The sequence below is a fragment of the Amia ocellicauda genome, chromosome 10, assembly GCF_036373705.1.
Source record: "Amia ocellicauda isolate fAmiCal2 chromosome 10, fAmiCal2.hap1, whole genome shotgun sequence".
Classification (NCBI taxonomy): Eukaryota; Metazoa; Chordata; class Actinopteri; order Amiiformes; family Amiidae; genus Amia; species Amia ocellicauda.
Genome location: NC_089859.1, coordinates 42266939 through 42282237, shown reverse-complemented (window position 1 = coordinate 42282237; position 15299 = coordinate 42266939). Strand labels below are relative to the sequence as shown.

General features: G+C 45.1%; 7 non-coding genes and 26 pseudogenes across 7 annotated transcripts; all 33 read right to left on the bottom strand.

Moving 5' to 3' along the window:
* Positions 1–3911: 3911 nt before the first annotated feature.
* LOC136762448 (5S ribosomal RNA) lies at positions 3912–4030 on the bottom strand. Its single transcript, XR_010820647.1, has one exon. It is a non-coding gene; the product is annotated as a 5S ribosomal RNA (ribosomal RNA).
* A 216-nt stretch (positions 4031–4246) lies between these two features.
* Positions 4247–4365, bottom strand: LOC136762064 (5S ribosomal RNA). Its single transcript, XR_010820431.1, has one exon. It is a non-coding gene; the product is annotated as a 5S ribosomal RNA (ribosomal RNA).
* Positions 4366–4588: 223 nt separating this feature from the next.
* Positions 4589–4707, bottom strand: LOC136761229 (uncharacterized; annotated as a pseudogene).
* Positions 4708–4927: 220 nt separating this feature from the next.
* Positions 4928–5046, bottom strand: LOC136762358 (5S ribosomal RNA). Its single transcript, XR_010820559.1, has one exon. It is a non-coding gene; the product is annotated as a 5S ribosomal RNA (ribosomal RNA).
* Positions 5047–5262: 216 nt separating this feature from the next.
* LOC136762499 (5S ribosomal RNA) lies at positions 5263–5381 on the bottom strand. Its single transcript, XR_010820696.1, has one exon. It is a non-coding gene; the product is annotated as a 5S ribosomal RNA (ribosomal RNA).
* A 216-nt stretch (positions 5382–5597) lies between these two features.
* Positions 5598–5716, bottom strand: LOC136762002 (uncharacterized; annotated as a pseudogene).
* A 540-nt stretch (positions 5717–6256) lies between these two features.
* On the bottom strand, positions 6257–6375 carry LOC136760696 (uncharacterized; annotated as a pseudogene).
* Positions 6376–6598: 223 nt separating this feature from the next.
* On the bottom strand, positions 6599–6717 carry LOC136760695 (uncharacterized; annotated as a pseudogene).
* Positions 6718–6927: 210 nt separating this feature from the next.
* On the bottom strand, positions 6928–7046 carry LOC136761555 (uncharacterized; annotated as a pseudogene).
* A 220-nt stretch (positions 7047–7266) lies between these two features.
* On the bottom strand, positions 7267–7385 carry LOC136761023 (uncharacterized; annotated as a pseudogene).
* Positions 7386–7593: 208 nt separating this feature from the next.
* LOC136761162 (uncharacterized) lies at positions 7594–7712 on the bottom strand (annotated as a pseudogene).
* A 223-nt stretch (positions 7713–7935) lies between these two features.
* On the bottom strand, positions 7936–8054 carry LOC136761291 (uncharacterized; annotated as a pseudogene).
* Positions 8055–8263: 209 nt separating this feature from the next.
* On the bottom strand, positions 8264–8382 carry LOC136761116 (uncharacterized; annotated as a pseudogene).
* A 221-nt stretch (positions 8383–8603) lies between these two features.
* On the bottom strand, positions 8604–8722 carry LOC136761022 (uncharacterized; annotated as a pseudogene).
* A 208-nt stretch (positions 8723–8930) lies between these two features.
* On the bottom strand, positions 8931–9049 carry LOC136762664 (5S ribosomal RNA). Its single transcript, XR_010820858.1, has one exon. It is a non-coding gene; the product is annotated as a 5S ribosomal RNA (ribosomal RNA).
* Positions 9050–9260: 211 nt separating this feature from the next.
* Positions 9261–9379, bottom strand: LOC136760803 (uncharacterized; annotated as a pseudogene).
* Positions 9380–9590: 211 nt separating this feature from the next.
* LOC136760924 (uncharacterized) lies at positions 9591–9709 on the bottom strand (annotated as a pseudogene).
* A 209-nt stretch (positions 9710–9918) lies between these two features.
* Positions 9919–10037, bottom strand: LOC136761778 (uncharacterized; annotated as a pseudogene).
* Positions 10038–10263: 226 nt separating this feature from the next.
* Positions 10264–10382, bottom strand: LOC136761041 (uncharacterized; annotated as a pseudogene).
* A 211-nt stretch (positions 10383–10593) lies between these two features.
* Positions 10594–10712, bottom strand: LOC136761535 (uncharacterized; annotated as a pseudogene).
* Positions 10713–10920: 208 nt separating this feature from the next.
* On the bottom strand, positions 10921–11039 carry LOC136760802 (uncharacterized; annotated as a pseudogene).
* Positions 11040–11267: 228 nt separating this feature from the next.
* Positions 11268–11386, bottom strand: LOC136760960 (uncharacterized; annotated as a pseudogene).
* Positions 11387–11605: 219 nt separating this feature from the next.
* On the bottom strand, positions 11606–11724 carry LOC136761409 (uncharacterized; annotated as a pseudogene).
* A 228-nt stretch (positions 11725–11952) lies between these two features.
* Positions 11953–12071, bottom strand: LOC136760944 (uncharacterized; annotated as a pseudogene).
* A 215-nt stretch (positions 12072–12286) lies between these two features.
* LOC136760854 (uncharacterized) lies at positions 12287–12405 on the bottom strand (annotated as a pseudogene).
* A 210-nt stretch (positions 12406–12615) lies between these two features.
* LOC136762484 (5S ribosomal RNA) lies at positions 12616–12734 on the bottom strand. Its single transcript, XR_010820682.1, has one exon. It is a non-coding gene; the product is annotated as a 5S ribosomal RNA (ribosomal RNA).
* Positions 12735–12959: 225 nt separating this feature from the next.
* LOC136761201 (uncharacterized) lies at positions 12960–13078 on the bottom strand (annotated as a pseudogene).
* A 210-nt stretch (positions 13079–13288) lies between these two features.
* On the bottom strand, positions 13289–13407 carry LOC136761365 (uncharacterized; annotated as a pseudogene).
* Positions 13408–13623: 216 nt separating this feature from the next.
* On the bottom strand, positions 13624–13742 carry LOC136762622 (5S ribosomal RNA). The gene has a single exon (XR_010820816.1). It is a non-coding gene; the product is annotated as a 5S ribosomal RNA (ribosomal RNA).
* A 228-nt stretch (positions 13743–13970) lies between these two features.
* On the bottom strand, positions 13971–14089 carry LOC136760958 (uncharacterized; annotated as a pseudogene).
* A 219-nt stretch (positions 14090–14308) lies between these two features.
* LOC136761408 (uncharacterized) lies at positions 14309–14427 on the bottom strand (annotated as a pseudogene).
* Positions 14428–14655: 228 nt separating this feature from the next.
* On the bottom strand, positions 14656–14774 carry LOC136760943 (uncharacterized; annotated as a pseudogene).
* Positions 14775–14989: 215 nt separating this feature from the next.
* On the bottom strand, positions 14990–15108 carry LOC136760853 (uncharacterized; annotated as a pseudogene).
* Positions 15109–15299: the final 191 nt, after the last annotated feature.

Here is a 15299-nt window from a genome sequence, read left to right as displayed (position 1 = left end):
ATATATGTACAATACAGTTTACAAACTGAATTTGTAAAAAAGAATGTTTTGCTGACTTTTGTATTCTCTTTGAAGCAACAAAATGTATGTGTTATGTATGTCGTAACTAGGGTTTGACTTTTATGACCTGGGGCTGGATGAAATTTAATTTGAGATGCACTGTAAAAGCTCCAGGAAATTGCAACTGGCCACTGCACCTTCCATAAGAGAGCTCAAACATTTGCTAATGCATTGGTTGCCTCACAGGCACTCTTTCCCTGGTTTGCCCATGTGGCGCATGGTGTTGGCCACACGGGCAAAGGGGGGATGTGTGCATCAGTCTTTTAAATTGGTTTGCCCCAGGTTTTATAGTAACAGCTTAGCAATATTGTAGAACTTGCCACATTTGTCAAGCTCATAATCCTGCAATATGCAAATAGATTGTGTTCAAAAGCTTAAATGTTGTGGATATGAATATATACTTGTAATAATATATAGGTGTTCTAAATGGGTTGAAGCCTATCCCGTAGGAAGGCTGAAGTAGTAAAAGTAGCAAAAATACAGTTAAGGGATGTTATATGTAGATTTCGCATTCCAGGGAAATTTCCAGTGATAGGAACACTCACTTCACTGGGACAATAGTGCAGGAACTATGCAAAGCCCTGCGAGGTAAACAACATTTTCACTGCCCCATCAGGCTCAGTCAGCTGGAGCAGTGGAGAAACAAAATGGGATATTAAAGAATAAGCTGTCTAATATATGCAAACAAACAGGACTCAAACGTCCAGATCCCCTTCCTATAGTCCTAATGACAATGAAATCGTCAGCAAATTGAGAAAAACAGGTCTTTCTCTGTGTGAGATTATTATGGGATGACTTATGAGACTCTCCATCACTCCTCCATTGTCTGTAAGGGAAATGGACATCCACTTGATGGATGATGCTCTGTTGTCTTTTTGTATGGGACTAACACGTGCTTTCTAAGCTGTCCATTCACAGATGAAAGCCGCCCAGACTGAACCATCCCAGCAGGTTTACCACCCCTTCCAGCAAGGTGACTGTGTATATCAAAGCACACAAGAGAAAGTCCTCCCAACAGCCCAGGTGGACAGGGCCCTACCAGGTGCTCCTGACCACCCACACAGCTGTGAAGTGCCTAGGAACGACGACATGGATCCACTCCTCACACTGCAAACTTGCCAATCGAGGCGAACAGCACAACCCTGGTGGAGAACAGAGGGATAAAGGAATTGTTCTTCCACATCAGATTTGACATTACTGTATGTATGCAGGCCCTTGTAATTGCTTTTCCAATACTGCCAACTGGTTATTGATGATTGATTTCACATTGTGGTACGAGTATCGAGTGAAATGAGTGCTATCCACCTCAACAACACAGCGATAACATGGAGCCGGCAGGTGATCCAGGTCACAATAGAGGTCAAGCAGTGGGAGGAGGAAGACGTGGTGGTCAAAGGTGTAGCGTAAGGTACACTTATAAAATTCAATTAAAGAAGTGAATTTATAGTATCACCTTATCACGAATCCTGGAATCTTGTAGAACTCAATTTCTGTAATAATTGGACGCAGACACCAATTCCAAAGATATAAATTGTCAAATTTATTCAAAAACAAAGACTAAATGTAGCACTACACTAATTATACAAAAGGGAAAAACTAATTAAAATTCAACTCTAGATCAACAAATCAAAGACAAATCACTTCCGTGACCAAATCAAAGACCATGGGATCGCATATGATAACACACAAATCATTAAACAAAAAAGGTTATAAACACATTGACTACAATACCGGTTAGTAAGACGAAGGTGAGTCTCTCATTAGTATTGTTAGTCAGACATTCAATAACTATGCAGGTTAGTATTTATGTCAGGTAACTTCTCGTTATATATATATCAGTCTCATTAACGTTTAGGTGGAGAGAAAGATCCTATCATTACTTGTTACCACAATTTCCCTTAACTGATTATTATTCAATGATTAAGGATAGGCAGGGCCACCTATAATCTGGTGTCTATTCACTTGTGTCAATTTCAGACTAAACAGTTAAACAGGAATGAGAAGATATTTCTCGGCGTTGACAGATTTTATTTCTAAAATTATCAACAAAACAGTTGAATGCAACACACATTTATATTTAAGAAAACTAAATGATATTACACATTCTAGAGTTATGAATCACAGATTAACATTTCTAATTGATTTCTCAAATGTCATGAATCACAAACTCCAAACTGTTAAACTTATGTGAACTTCGTCGCAGAGAGGCCTCTCTGGCTTCGGGCTCAGATAACAGCACACGGCACGAGGTCCGTGTGGTTTGGAACAAAGGCAGTCCGGTTCGGCTTTGTCCAAGAACTTCCACTCAGTCGATGCACCTGGAAGTTGGGGTTTCGCGAATGTAGAGTCTTTTCCAAACAGATTTTCCACTGGTTTGAAGGCTCCAAGGTTGTGCACAAAATCTTCTTTGTAAGCAGGGTTCCACCGTAGTTACTTGAAGACAAAGTCTTTGAGGAAAGCAGGGCCCTGTTCGTTCCAAGGGTCAAGTTTCTTAAGACTCAAATAGCTATTTAAATGACTTTCGTATTCAGTCGACTTAGTCAATTGTCCAGCTGGATGGCTGGGCACAGGCGGGCAGCGCAGTCTGTAAAGTTCTTTATTTAATAAAGTCCTTTAAAAGAATTCTTCGTACGGCTCAATCTCCTTCTCCCAGTTTAACCCTTCTGTTGCTGGTAAAGACTTAGTTGGTTTCTGGTTCCGGTTCTGGCAACAGAGATACAAGTTGAGCTGTGGCAGCGAGTTTCTGGTTCAGGTGAGAGAGAGAGAGAGAGAAAGACTGTCCGCTGTTCCTTATAGTCTGTCAGATCAGTAGGTGATTGGTCCCTGAGTTCTTGAGATTGGATTTCGGTTTCAGCCCCCAGTGTCCTATTGGAGGGAGGCTTTATTTATGACTGATGTCAATCCATGCCATCTTTTGGAAATGCCGGTTGGCCTGGGTTCGTAGCTCTATGTCGGGATTTCGGCTCTCATCCACTTCAAAGAGTTTTTATCACCTACAGGCCCCTTTCTCCAGACATCTCATAGCAGAATTCCAAACTATTTGGCCTCTTCTCGGTGCCATCCTCCCCAAAACTGTCACTTTGATGCAAACCAGTTCTAAGCTGATGAGCTAAGGAAATCTGATAACTTTGGGGGGGGAGAGGTCTTCTTTAGATCAGTGCTTCAGCTCAGAGCCCAAATGCTCTTATCCAAATACACCCAACATAACGCTACATATGTATGTATGTATGTATATATGTGTAGAAGGAAAATTAGAAATTATTTTCTTACACCTGTTTTTCTCTCTTGTATACTTAAGAAAGATACGGTCAAGCTAGAAGGTCAGCCCAGAAGATAGTTTGATTTCTGTTTGTTATTTACGATGAGAACCTTGGAGACATTGTCAAACGGTATGACCTACGTGCCTGTTCCCTAAAACCATGTGTTGACCTATGAACTCTGTTCTATAATGATATATGTTCTGCTTAGTTAGCCTTTAAGATAACATAGTAATGACTTTCTAGCATGTATGGATGTATGTATGTATGTATATATATATATATATATATATATATGTATGTATGTCCAATTGCTTTGACAATACAAATGAATTGAATTCAGAGGAAGAGAGAGAGAGAGAGAGAGAGACAGACAGACAGACAGACAGCTCAGCGATGACATCACGAGCCTCTCTCAGCTGACTCCTATGACATCACAGAGCACGTACATTCCGTTGCTTGTCGTCTGTCAACCACTCAGTCACTGCTAGCCAGACTGTCCCTAAGACAAAGTGTACAATACTTCAATTATATCTCCTCCAGACTGAAAGAGAGTATTAAGAGCTACGATGAAGTTACCCAAGTGACGAAAAAAGCTTGCAGCACCTGGTATTTCCAGGAGGTCACCCATCCAAGTACTGATCAGGCCCTGCCCCGTTCAGCTTCCGAGATCTGACGAGATCGGGCGCGTTCAGGACGGTGTGGCCGCAAGCCAAGAGGCCTGGCTGCATGAAGTCTCTTAAAGGCTGGAGGGTATTGACGGAACTTCCAGCAAAAAATAAAAGAAAAAAGAAAAATGGAGGGAAATATATCAGTGCAGCAAAGGGTGTTGAAAGTAGCCGGGTACGTGTACAATTCTTCAATTATATCTCCTCCAGACTGTAAGAGAGTATTAAGAGCTACGATGAAGTTACCCAAGTGATGTAAAAAGCTTGCAGCACCTGGTATTTCCAGGAGGTCTCCCATCTAAGTACTGACCAGGCCCTGCCCCGTTTAGCTTCCGAGATCTGACGAGATCGGGTGCATTCAGGACGGTGTGGCCACAAGCCAAGACGCCTGGCTGCATGATGTCTCTTAAAGGTTGGCGGGTATTGACGGAACTTCCAGCAGAAAAATAAAATAAAAATAAAAATAAAAAGATGGATGGAAAAATATCAGTGCAGCAAAGGGTGTTGACAGTAGCTGGGTACGTGTACAATACTTCAATTATATCTCCTCCAGACAGAAAGAGAGTATTAAGAGCTACGATAAAGTTACCCAGGAGACGTAAAAGCTTGCAGCACCAGGTACTTCCAGGAGGTCTCACATTCAAGTACTGACCAGGTCCTGCCCCGTTTAGCTTCCGAGATCTGACGAGATCGAGCGCGTTCAGGACGGTGTGGCCGCAAGCCGAGATTCCTGGCTGCCTGATGTCTCTTAACGGCTGGCGGGTATTGACGGAATTTCCAGCAAAAAAAAAAAAAAAAAAAATAGAAAAATGGAGGGAAAAATATCAGTGCAGGAGAGGTTGTTGAAAGTAGCCGGGTACGTGTACAATTCTTCAATTATATCTCCTCCAGACAGAAAGAGAGTATTAAGAGCTACGATGAAGTTACCCAAGTGACGAAAAAAGCTTGCAGCACCTGGTATTTCCAGGAGGTCACCCATCCAAGTACTGACCAGGCCCTGCCCCGTTCAGCTTCCGAGATCTGACGAGATCGGGCGCGTTCAGGACGGTGTGGCCGCAAGCCAAGAGGCCTGGCTGCATGAAGTCTCTTAAAGGCTGGAGGGTATTGACGGAACTTCCAGCAAAAAAGAAAAGAATAAAGAAAAATGGAGGGAAATATATCTGTGCAGCAAAGGGTGTTGAAAGTAGCCGGGTACGTGTACAATTCTTCAATTATATCTCCTCCAGACTGTAAGAGAGTATTAAGAGCTACGATGAAGTTACCCAAGTGATGTAAAAAGCTTGCAGCACCTGGTATTTCCAGGAGGTCTCCCATCTAAGTACTGACCAGGCCCTGCCCCGTTTAGCTTCCAAGATCTGACGAGATCGGGCGCATTCAGGACGGTGTGGCCACAAGCCGAGACGCCTGGCTGCATGATGTCTCTTAAAGGTTGACGGGTATTGATGGAACTTCCAGCAAAATAAAGAAGAAAAAAGAAAAATGGAGGGAAAAATATCAGTGCAGCAAAGGGTGTTGAATGTAGCCGGTTACGTGAACAATTCTTCAATTATATCTCCTCCAGACAGAAAGAGAGTGTTAAGAGCTACGATAAAGTTACCCAGGAGACGTAAAAAGCTTGCAGCACCAGGTATTTCCAGGAGGTCCCACATTCAAGTAATGACCAGGCCCTGCCCCGTTTAGCTTCCGAGATCTGACGAGATGGGGCGCGTTCAGGACGGTGTGGTTGCAAGCCAAGAGGCCTGGCTGCATGATGTCTCTTAAACGCTGGAGGGAATTGATGGAACTTCCAGCAAGAAAAAAAAAAAAAAAAAATAGAAAAATGGAGGGAAAAATATCAGTGCAGCAAAGCGTGTTGAAAGTAGCAGGGTACGTGTACAATTCTTCAATTATATCTCCTGCAGACAGAAAGAGAGTATTAAGAGCTACGATGAAGTTACCCAGGAGACGTAAAAACCTTGCAGCACCTGGTATTTCTAGGAGGTCTCCCATTCAAGTACTGACCAGGCCCTGCCCTGTTTAGCTTCCGTGATCTGACGAGATCGGGACTGTGTGGCCACAAGCCAAGAGGCCTGGCTGCATGATGTCTCTTAAAGGCTGGCGGGTATTGACGGAACATCCAGCAAAAAAAAAAAAGAGAAATGGAGGGAGAAATACCAGTGCAGCAAAGGGTGTTGAAAGTAGCCGGGTACGTGTACAATTCTTCAATTATATCTCCTGCAGACAGAAAGAGAGTATTAAGAGCTACGATGAAGTTACCCAGGAGACGTAAAAAGCTTGCAGCACCTGGTATTTCTAGGAGGTCAGCCATCCAAGTACTGACCAGGCCCTGCCCCGTTTAGCTTCCGAGATCTTACGAGATCGGGCGCATTCAGGACGGTGTGGCCACAAGCCGAGAGGCCTGGCTGCATGATGTCTCTTAAAGGTTGGCGGGTATTGACGGAATTTCCAGCAAAAAAAAAAAAAAAAAAAAAAAAAGAAAAATGGATGGAAAAATATCAGTGCAGCAAAGGGTGTTGACAGTAGCTGGGTACGTGTACAATACTTCAATTATGTCTCCTCCAGACAGAAAGAGAGTATTAAGAGCTACGATGAAGTTACCCAGGAGACGTAAAAAGCTTGCAGCACCTGGTATTTCTAGGAGGTCAGCCATCCAAGTACTGACCAGGCCCTGCCCCGTTTAGCTTCCGAGATCTTACGAGATCGGGCGCATTCAGGACGGTGTGGCCACAAGCCGAGAGGCCTGGCTGCATGATGTCTCTTAAAGGTTGGCGGATATTGACGAACTTCCAGCAAAAAAAAAAAAAGAAAAATGGAGGGAAAAATATCAGTGCAGCAAAGGCTGTTGAAAGTAGCCGGGTACGTGTACAATTCTTCAATAATATCTCCTCCAGACTGAAAGAGAGTATTAAGAGCTACGATGAAGTTACCCAGGAGACGTAAAAAGCTTGCAGCACCTGGTATTTCCAGGAGGTCACCCAACCAAGTACTGACCAGACCCTGCCCCGTTTAGCTTCCGAGATATGATGAGATTAGGCGCGTTCAGGACGGTGTGGCCGCAAGCCGAGAGGCCTGGCTGCATGATGTCTCTTAAAGGCTGGCAAGTATTGACGGAACTTCCAGCAAAAAAAAAAAAAAAAAAAAATAGAAAAAGGGAGGGAAAAATATCAGTGCAGCAAAGGGTGTTGAAAGTAGCCGGGTACGTGTACAATACTTCAATTATATCTCCTCCAGACAGAAAGAGAGAATTAAGAGCTACGATAAAGTTACCCAGGAGACGTAAAAGCTTGCAGCACCAGGTATTTCCAGGAGGTCTCCCATCCAAGTACTGACCAGGCCCTGCCCCATTCAGTTTCCGAGATCTGACGAGATCGGGCGCGTTCAGGATGGTGTGGCCGCAAGCCGAGATTCTGGCTGCATGATGTCTCTTAAAGGCTGGCGGGTATTGACGGAACTGCCAGCAAAAAAAAAAAGAGAAATGGAGGGAGAAATACCAGTGCAGCAAAGGGTGTTGAAAGTAGCCGGGTAAGTGTACAATACTTGAATTATATCTCCTCCAGACAGAAAGACAGTATTAAGAGCTACGATGAAGTTACCCAGGTGACGTAAAAAGCTTGCAGCACCTGGTATTTCTAGGAGGAAAGCCATCCAAGTACTGACCAGGCCCTGCCCCGTTTAGCTTCCGAGATCTTACGAGATCGGGCGCATTCAGGACGGTGTGGCCACAAGCCGAGAGGCCTGGCTGCATGATGTCTCTTAAAGGTTGGCGGGTATTGACGGAATTTCCAGCAAAAAAAAAAAAAAAAAAAAAAAAAGAAAAATGGATGGAAAAATATCAGTGCAGCAAAGGGTGTTGACAGTAGCTGGGTACGTGTACAATACTTCAATTATGTCTCCTCCAGACAGAAAGAGAGTATTAAGAGCTACGATGAAGTTACCCAGGAGACGTAAAAAGCTTGCAGCACCTTGTATTTCTAGGAGGTCAGCCATCCAAGTACTGACCAGGCCCTGCCCCGTTTAGCTTCCGAGATCTTACGAGATCGGGCGCATTCAGGACGGTGTGGCCACAAGCCGAGAGGCCTGGCTGCATGATGTCTCTTAAAGGTTGGCGGATATTGACGAACTTCCAGCAAAAAAAAAAAAGAAAAATGGAGGGAAAAATATCAGTGCAGCAAAGGCTGTTGAAAGTAGCCGGGTACGTGTACAATTCTTCAATAATATCTCCTCCAGACTGAAAGAGAGTATTAAGAGCTACGATGAAGTTACCCAGGAGACGTAAAAAGCTTGCAGCACCTGGTATTTCCAGGAGGTCACCCAACCAAGTACTGACCAGACCCTGCCCCGTTTAGCTTCCGAGATATGATGAGATCAGGCGCGTTCAGGACGGTGTGGCCGCAAGCCGAGAGGCCTGGCTGCATGATGTCTCTTAAAGGCTGGCAAGTATTGACGGAACTTCCAGCAAAAAAAAAAAAAAAAAAAAAATAGAAAAAGGGAGGGAAAAATATCAGTGCAGCAAAGGGTGTTGAAAGTAGCCGGGTACGTGTACAATACTTCAATTATATCTCCTACAGACAGAAAGAGAGAATTAAGAGCTACGATAAAGTTACCCAGGAGACGTAAAAGCTTGCAGCACCAGGTATTTCCAGGAGGTCTCCCATCCAAGTACTGACCAGGCCCTGCCCCATTCAGTTTCCGAGATCTGACGAGATCGGGCGCGTTCAGGATGGTGTGGCCGCAAGCCGAGATTCTGGCTGCATGATGTCTCTTAAAGGCTGGCGGGTATTGACGGAACTGCCAGCAAAAAAAAAAAGAGAAATGGAGGGAGAAATACCAGTGCAGCAAAGGGTGTTGAAAGTAGCCGGGTACGTGTACAATACTTGAATTATATCTCCTCCAGACAGAAAGACAGTATTAAGAGCTACGATGAAGTTACCCAGGTGACGTAAAAAGCTTGCAGCACCTGGTATTTCTAGGAGGTCTCCCATCCAAGTATTGACCAGGCCCTGCCCCGTTTAGCTTCCGAGATCTGACGAGATCGGGCGCATTCAGGACGGTGTGGCCACAAGCCGAGAGGCCTGGCTGCATGATGTCTCTTAAAGGTTGGCGGGTATTGACGGAACTTCCAGCAAAAAAAAAAAAAAGAAAAATGGATGGAAAAATATCAGTGCAGCAAAGGGTGTTGACAGTAGCTGGGTACGTGTACAATACTTCAATTATATCTCTTCCAGACAGATAGAGAGTATTAAGAGCTACGATGAAGTTACCCAGGAGTTGTAAAAGCTTGCAGCACCAGGTATTTCCAGGAGGTCTCACATTCAAGTACTGACCAGGTCCTGCCCCGTTTAGCTTCCGAGATCTGACGAGATCGGGCGCGTTCAGGATGGTGTGGCCGCAAGCCGAGACGCCTGGCTGCATGATGTCTCTTAAAGGCTGGCGGGTATTGACGGAACTGCCAGCAAATAAAAAAAAAGAGAAATGGTGGTAAAAATATCAGTGCAGCAAAGGGTGTTGAAAGTAGCCAGGTACGTGTACAATTCTTCAATTATATCTCCTCCAGATTGAAAGAGAGTATTAAGAGCTACGATGAAGTTACACAGGAGACGTAAAAAGCTTGCAGCATCTGGTATTTCCAGGAGGAAACCCATCCAAGTACTGACCAGGCCCTGCCCCGTTTGGCTTCCGAGATCTGACGAGATCGGGCGCGTTCAGGACGGTGTGGCCGCAAGCCGAGATGCCTGGCTGCATGATGTCTCTTAAAGGCTGGCGGGTATTGACGGAACTGCCAGCAATAAAAAAAAGAGAAATGGAGGGAGAAATACCAGTGCAGCAAAGGGTGTTGAAAGTAGCCGGGTACGTGTACAATACTTGAATTATATCTCCTCCAGACAGAAAGAGAGAATTAAGAGCTACGATGAAGTTACCCAGGAGACGTAAAAAGTTTGCAGCACCTCGTATTTCCAGAAGGTCACCCATAAAAGTACTGACCAGGCCCTGCCCCGTTTAAATTCTGAGATCTGACGAGATCGGGCGCGTTCAGGACGGTGTGGCCGCAAGCCGAGAGGCCTGGCTGCATGATGTCTCTTAATGGCTGGCGGGTATTGACAGAACTTCCAGCAAAAAAAAAAAAAAAAAAAAAAGAAAAAGAAAAATGGAGGGAAAAATATCAGTGCAGTAATGGGTTTTGAAAGTAGCCGGGTACGTGTACAATTCTTCAATTATATCTCCTCCGGACAGAAAGAGAGTATTAAGAGCTACGATGAAGTTACCCAGGAGACGTAAAAAGCTTGCAGAACCTGGCATTCCTAGGAGGTCACCCATCCAAGTACTGACCAGGCCCTGCCCCGTTTAAATTCCAAGATCTGATGAGATCGGGGGCGTTCAGGACGGTGTGGCTGCAAGCCAAGAGGCCTGGCTGCATGATGTCTCTTAATGGTTGGCGGGTTTTGACGGAACATCCAGCAAATAAAAAAAAAGAGAAATGGTGGTAAAAATATCAGTGCAGCAAAGGGTGTTGAAAGTAGCCAGGTACGTGTACAATTCTTCAATTATATCTCCTCCAGACTGAAAGAGAGTATTAAGAGCTACGATGAAGTTACCCAGGAGACGTAAAAAGCTTGCAGCACCTGGTATTTCCAGGAGGACACCCATCCAAGTACTGACCAGGCCCTGCCCCACTCAGTTTCCGAGATCTTACGAGATCGGACGCGTTCAGGACGGTGTGGCCGCAAGCCGAGATGCCTGGCTGCATGATGTCTCTTAAAGGCTGGCGGGTATTGACGGAACTGCCAGCAATAAAAAAAAGAGAAATGGAGGGAGAAATACCAGTGCAGCAAAGGGTGTTGAAAGTAGCCGGGTACGTGTACAATACTTGAATTATATCTCCTCCAGACAGAAAGAGAGTATTAAGAGCTACGATGAAGTTACCCAGGAGACGTAAAAGCTTGCAGCACCAGGTATTTCCAGGAGGTCTCACATTCAAGTACTGACCAGGTCCTGCCCCGTTTAGCTTCCGAGATCTGACGAGATCGGGCGCGTTCAGGATGGTGTGGCCGCAAGCCGAGACGCCTGGCTGCATGATGTCTCTTAAAGGCTGGCGGGTATTGACGGAACTGCCAGCAAAAAAAAAAAAAAAAAAAAAAAAGAAAAAGAAAAATGGAGGGAAAAATATCAGTGCAGTAATGGGTTTTGAAAGTAGCCGGGTACGTGTACAATACTTCAATTATATCTCCTCCAGACAGATAGAGAGTATTAAGAGCTACGATTAAGTTTCCCAGGAGACGTAAAAAGCTTGCAGCACCAGGTATTTCCTGGAGGTCTCCCATCCAAGTACTGACCAGGCCCTGCCCCGTTTAGCTTCCGAGATCTAACGAGATCAGGCGCGTTCAGGACAATGTGGCCGCAAGCCAAGAGACCTGGCTGCATGATGTCTCTTAAAGGCTGGTGGGTATTGACGGAACTTCCAGCAAAAAAAAAAAAAAAAAAAAAGAAAAATAGAGGGAAAAATACCAGTGCAGCAAAGGGTGTTGAAAGTAGCCGGGTACGTGTACAATTCTTCAATTATATATTCTCCAGACAGAAAGAGAGTATTAAGAGCTACGATGAAGTTCCCCAGGAGATGTAAAAAGCTGGCAGCACCTGGTATTTCCAGAAGGTCACCCATAAAAGTACTGACCAGGCCCTGCCCCGTTTAAATTCTGAGATCTGACGAGATCGGGCGCGTTCAGGACGGTGTGGCCGCAAGCCGAGAGGCCTGGCTGCATGATATCTCTTAATGGCTGGCGGGTATTGACAGAACTTCCAGCAAAAAAAAAAAAAAAAAAAAAAAAGAAAAAGAAGAATGGAGGGAAAAATATCAGTGCAGTAATGGGTTTTGAAAGTAGCCGGGTATGTGTACAATTCTTCAATTATATCTCCTCCGGACAGAAAGAGAGTATTAAGAGCTACGATGAAGTTACCCAGGAGACGTAAAAAGCTTGCAGCACCTGGCATTTCTAGGAGGTCACCCATCCAAGTACTGACCAGGCCCTGCCCCGTTTAAATTCCAAGATCTGATGAGATCGGGGGCGTTCAGGACGGTGTGGCTGCAAGCCAAGAGGCCTGGCGGCATGATGTGTCTTAAAGGCTGGCGGGTATTGATGGAACTTCCAGCAAAAAACAAAAGAAAAAAGAAAAATGGAGGGAAAAATATCAGTGCAGCAAATGGTGTTGACAGTAGCTGGGTACGTGTACAATTCTTCAATTATATCTCCTCCAGACAGATAGAGAGTATTAAGAGCTACGATAAAGTTACCCAGGAGACGTAAAAGCTTGCAGCACCAGGTATTTCCAGGAGGTCTCACATTCAAGTACTGACCAGGTCCTGCCCCGTTTAGCTTCCGAGATCTGACGAGATCGGGCGCGTTCAGGACGGTGTGGCCGCAAGCCGAGATGTCTGGCTGCATGATGTTTCTTAAAGGCTGGCGGGTATTGACGGAACTGCCAGCAAAAAAAAAAAAGAAAAATAGAGGGAAATATACCAGTGCAGCAAAGGGTGTTGAAAGTAGCCGGGTACGTGTACAATTCTTCAATTATATCTCCTGGAGACAGAAAGAGAGTATTAAGAGCTACGATGAAGTTACCCAGGAGACATAAAAAGCTTGCAGCACCTGGTATTTCTAGGAGGTCTCCCATCCAAGTACTGACCAGACCCTGCCCCGTTTAGCTTCCGAGATCTGACGAGATCGGGCGCATTCAGGACGGTGTGGCCGCAAGCCGAGAGGCCTGGCTACATGATGTCTCTTAATGGCTGGCGGGTATTGACGGAACTTCCAGCAAAAAAAAAAAAAAAAAAAAAAGAAAAAGAAAAATGGAGGGAAAAATATCAGTGCAGTAATGGGTTTTGAAAGTAGCCGGGTACGTGTACAATACTTCAATTATATCTCCTCCAGACAGATAGAGAGTATTAAGAGCTACGATAAAGTTACCCAGGAGACGTAAAAGCTTGCAGCACCAGGTATTTCCAGGAGGTCTCACATTCATGTACTGACCAGGTCCTGCCCCGTTTAGCTTCCGAGATCTGACGAGATCGGGCGCGTTCAGGATGGTGTGGCCGCAAGCCGAGATGCCTGGCTGCATGATGTCTCTTAAAGGCTGGCGGGTATTGACGGAACTGCCAGCAAAAAAAAAAAAAAAAAATAGAGGGAAATATACCAGTGCAGCACAGGGTGTTGAAAGTAGCCGGGTACGTGTACAATTCTTCAATTATATCTCCTGGAGAAAGAAAGAGAGTATTAAGAGCTACGATGAAGTTACCCAGGAGACGTAAAAAGCTTGCAGCACCTGGTATTTCCAGGAGGTCACACATCCAAGTACTGACCAGGCCCTGCCCCGTTTAGCTTCCGAAATCTGATATGATCGGGCGCGTTCAGGACGGTGTGACTACAAGCCAAGAGGCCTGGCTGCATGATGTCTCTTAAAGGCTGGCGGATATTGACGGAACTTCCAGCAAAAAAATAAAATAAAAAGAAAAATGGAGGGAAAAATATCAGTGCAGCAAAGGGTGTTGAAAGTAGCCTAGTACGTGTACAATTCTTCAATTATATCTCCTGGAGACAGAAAGAGAGTATTAAGAGCTACGATGAAGTTACCCAGGAGACGTAAAAGGCTTGCAGCACCTGGTATTTCTAGGAGGTCTCCCATCCAAGTACTGACCAGGCCCTGCCCCGTTTAGCTTGCGAGATCTGACGAGATCGGGCGCGTTCAGGATGGTGTGGCCGCAAGCCGAGACGCCTGGCTGCATGATGTCTCTTAAAGGCTGGCGGGTATTGACGGAACTGCCAGCAAAAAAAAAAAAAAAAAAAAAAAAGAAAAAGAAAAATGGAGGGAAAAATATCAGTGCAGTAATGGGTTTTGAAAGTAGCCGGGTACGTGTACAATACTTCAATTATATCTCCTCCAGACAGATAGAGAGTATTAAGAGCTACGATTAAGTTTCCCAGGAGACGTAAAAAGCTTGCAGCACCAGGTATTTCCTGGAGGTCTCCCATCCAAGTACTGACCAGGCCCTGCCCCGTTTAGCTTCCGAGATCTAACGAGATCAGGCGCGTTCAGGACAATGTGGCCGCAAGCCAAGAGACCTGGCTGCATGATGTCTCTTAAAGGCTGGTGGGTATTGACGGAACTTCCAGCAAAAAAAAAAAAAAAAAAAAAGAAAAATAGAGGGAAAAATACCAGTGCAGCAAAGGGTGTTGAAAGTAGCCGGGTACGTGTACAATTCTTCAATTATATATTCTCCAGACAGAAAGAGAGTATTAAGAGCTACGATGAAGTTCCCCAGGAGATGTAAAAAGCTGGCAGCACCTGGTATTTCCAGAAGGTCACCCATAAAAGTACTGACCAGGCCCTGCCCCGTTTAAATTCTGAGATCTGACGAGATCGGGCGCGTTCAGGACGGTGTGGCCGCAAGCCGAGAGGCCTGGCTGCATGATATCTCTTAATGGCTGGCGGGTATTGACAGAACTTCCAGCAAAAAAAAAAAAAAAAAAAAAAAAGAAAAAGAAGAATGGAGGGAAAAATATCAGTGCAGTAATGGGTTTTGAAAGTAGCCGGGTATGTGTACAATTCTTCAATTATATCTCCTCCGGACAGAAAGAGAGTATTAAGAGCTACGATGAAGTTACCCAGGAGACGTAAAAAGCTTGCAGCACCTGGCATTTCTAGGAGGTCACCCATCCAAGTACTGACCAGGCCCTGCCCCGTTTAAATTCCAAGATCTGATGAGATCGGGGGCGTTCAGGACGGTGTGGCTGCAAGCCAAGAGGCCTGGCGGCATGATGTGTCTTAAAGGCTGGCGGGTATTGATGGAACTTCCAGCAAAAAACAAAAGAAAAAAGAAAAATGGAGGGAAAAATATCAGTGCAGCAAATGGTGTTGACAGTAGCTGGGTACGTGTACAATTCTTCAATTATATCTCCTCCAGACAGATAGAGAGTATTAAGAGCTACGATAAAGTTACCCAGGAGACGTAAAAGCTTGCAGCACCAGGTATTTCCAGGAGGTCTCACATTCAAGTACTGACCAGGTCCTGCCCCGTTTAGCTTCCGAGATCTGACGAGATCGGGCGCGTTCAGGACGGTGTGGCCGCAAGCCGAGATGTCTGGCTGCATGATGTTTCTTAAAGGCTGGCGGGTATTGACGGAACTGCCAGCAAAAAAAAAAAAGAAAAATAGAGGGAAATATACCAGTGCAGCAAAGGGTGTTGAAAGTAGCCGGGTACGTGTACAATTCTTCAATTATATCTCCTGGAGACAGAAAGAGAGTATTAAGAGCTACGATGAAG